The sequence below is a fragment of the Sinocyclocheilus rhinocerous genome, unplaced genomic scaffold (genome assembly GCF_001515625.1).
Source record: "Sinocyclocheilus rhinocerous isolate Xijiao unplaced genomic scaffold, SAMN03320098_v1.1 scaffold2321, whole genome shotgun sequence".
Taxonomy (NCBI): Eukaryota; Metazoa; Chordata; class Actinopteri; order Cypriniformes; family Cyprinidae; genus Sinocyclocheilus; species Sinocyclocheilus rhinocerous.
Genome location: NW_015661043.1, coordinates 3750 through 6615, shown reverse-complemented (window position 1 = coordinate 6615; position 2866 = coordinate 3750). Strand labels below are relative to the sequence as shown.

General features: G+C 34.8%; 1 long non-coding RNA gene across 1 annotated transcript in view; it reads right to left on the bottom strand.

Annotated features, from left to right (window-relative positions):
* The window catches only part of LOC107726206 (uncharacterized), a 25549-nt gene extending 23233 nt beyond the window's left edge, over positions 1–2316 (bottom strand). The window contains exon 1 of the long non-coding RNA XR_001638243.1: positions 2256–2316. This is a non-coding gene — a long non-coding RNA (uncharacterized LOC107726206). The remainder of the gene's footprint in view (positions 1–2255) is intronic.
* Between the last annotated feature and the right edge of the window lie 550 nt (positions 2317–2866).

Sequence of the window (2866 nt, the reverse complement as noted above, 5' to 3'; positions counted from 1 at the left end):
CTCTGCTTCCTGACCTGGGCCCCAGTTAGTCAAGTACAAACTCTAAGACTATGTGCCATGTATATTACACAGCCTATCACATGACATGCAAATATACCGTAGTAATAATATTATTAGGTAACACTTTAGTATAGGAACCAATTCTCACTTTTAACTAGTTGCTTAGCATGCCTATTAATAACATACTGGCTGTTTATTAGTACTTTTATAGCACATATCGTGCATGACCATATTCTACATCCCTAATCCTACCCAATCCCTAAACTTAACAACTACCTTACTAACTATAACTATTAATAAGCAGCAAATTAGGAGTTTGCTTTGGCAAAAGTCATAGTTAATGGTTTGTTAATATCAAGAATTAGACATTAAAATAAAGTGTGACATAAAAGATTAGCTAAAATAGCTATACATTTATTAATTAATTATCTTAAAATTTATTAATAATAAATTTCTGAATTCATATTTAAAGATCGCATTAAAACAACTGAAAATGAAAATCAGGGTTGTTATTGTTAACTAAAACTAAAACTATGAAAAATAATTTTTGGCAATTGAAGCTGAAATAAAAATAAAAAAAACTTAGAAAAATTAGATAAAAAACTAAGCTTAAACGAACATTTGTTGCTTTGGTAGCTAATTGAAATGAAATGAATTGAAGTATTATAATTACTAAAACTAAAACTGAAAAAATAAAATAAAATAAAATAAATATATAAAGCTATTAGAAATATTAAATTTGTTATGCTGGATTAGCTTTTATTTTTATGTTTTCAGTTTTTAAGTTTTAGTAACTTTGCTGTGTGCTTTTGTCATTTTTATTAGTTTTTTTTTTGTTTGTTTTTAAAGTTGAAATTTAATAAATAAATAGTATAAAAGTGTAGTGTAATAGTACTTTAATAGTATATAAACACCTAATAGTATATAAATCACCTTGCATACTATGCAGTGCAAATGGTATAACATTGAGATGCACAGTTGCATGTTAGCATCTAACCATTAGCCAAACCTCATGTTTCATTCAGTGTAAAATCTCATTTTCCATTTTCCTCATAACATAAGATCGCTAAGAGCAAAACAGCTCCAAGATTTAGACAGAGATTACTTCAATGCAAATGCATCACTGTTGGTAATGCTATCTGCTAAATATTATCTAATGTTTTAAAGGCTGTGTTTTCAGCACACCTTTTCCGACATGTTTGCTTCTGCACTACGATAAAACCAGTTAAGAAATATAAAAAGTATAACTATAGTGTTTTAGAAATAAACGCAGTGTAAAGGACATTCACAGTCCTCTAATTTGCGGCAGAGTCAGAGAGCTGGTGCGGTTTTCTCGCCAGACGGACAGGAGAGAGACCTATGGGGGCTTCTCTTACATCACTGCTTCTTTGATTTCACTCTCTGTCTCTCATCCTCCTCCTCCAGGCATCCCTCTCTCATCTCTCCAGCTCCTGCGTCACTATTTCATCCTCTGCGGAGTTCAAGTATGTGTGTGCGAGTGCGTCTGAAAGAGAGACATTTGAGCGTGCACGTGCCCGAGTGCATGTACGTGCGAGTGTGTGAGAGAAACGAGGTGTGCTTAACGTGTGCGTGCCGCCGTCCCCAAGATCCCCAACCCCAGCTAACTGGCTTATGAATGTTTTTATGATCTTGTTAAAACTGGTTACATTATTCAAAGCTCCATTCATTCAGAGAGAGAAAAGGCAAAGAGAGAAAGATAGATTGAGAGGAAGAGAGAGGGAGAAAGAGAGAGAGGCCGCAGGCTGAGTGAAATTTTAATGAATTCTCTCACGGTCGGAGGAAAAACGATTGTGAAAGTTGGCAGAGAAGGACGAGATTTCAACTCCGCTGATTTCTCCAGTGTCATCGGCTCTTTTGTTTTTTGTCTCATCTAATGGGAGATGTTCGAAGAAAGACCAAGGAAAGTGAGAAAGGGAGATGTCAGGGGTATCATTTTCATCCAGATGTGTAACACTGCTGCCTCATGTCGCTTTTCTCACCTTATTAAGACAGAAACAAAAATGTTTAGGCTGCACAGATCAGGACTGCGTTCTAATATTATCTAATTTACACTATGGTTCAAAAGTCTGAAAGTCTCTAATGCTTACCAAAGCTGTATTTATTTGATCAAAATTAAAACAGCAATTTTGTGAAATATTAATACAATTGAAAAAAAATCTGTTTATTAAAATAACTATTATATTATATTATACTGACATTTCATTCACTGACACGCTTCACAAAACTGGCCACACATATACTTACTTGCCAGCAACCCGCCAAAATAAAAGCTTGCTGATTTTAGGTTTGAAAATGAAACTGAAAACTCACATAAAAATAACAATTCAATAAAAACAAAATATAAAATGTAAATATTAGCCTTGTATTTTTAAGTGTACTATAAAAACAATTGTATTTTTTTTTTTAAATACTCACTTTTTATTTTAAAATATAATAGTATTACGTATGAGCCAGTTCTAATGAATCAGTCTGAGGCCCTGTCCACACACAAACGCAGCACCAGGTCACTGAAACCGAACATTTTTGAAAACGCCTGCCAGGGTGAAGATTTTCAAAAACTCCGGCTGCAGTGTTATCGTGTAGACAGCGAAACTGGAGATTTTGGCTTGTGACGTCGGAGCCTGTGCTGTTATCTCCGCCTACTGGAGACTTTTTCAGGCTTCTGATTGGCCAACATGGCTTTACGGTTGAGATTATATCGCCACCTGTTGGTTTGGCATGCTCTTGACAGTGCTTCATAGCATGCGTTTGCATTTTCATGTGGAAGGAGATTTTTTTTTAAAACGTAAGAAGGAAAAACTCAGTTTATAAGAATACCCCTGTACGTGTGGACATGGCCTGAATC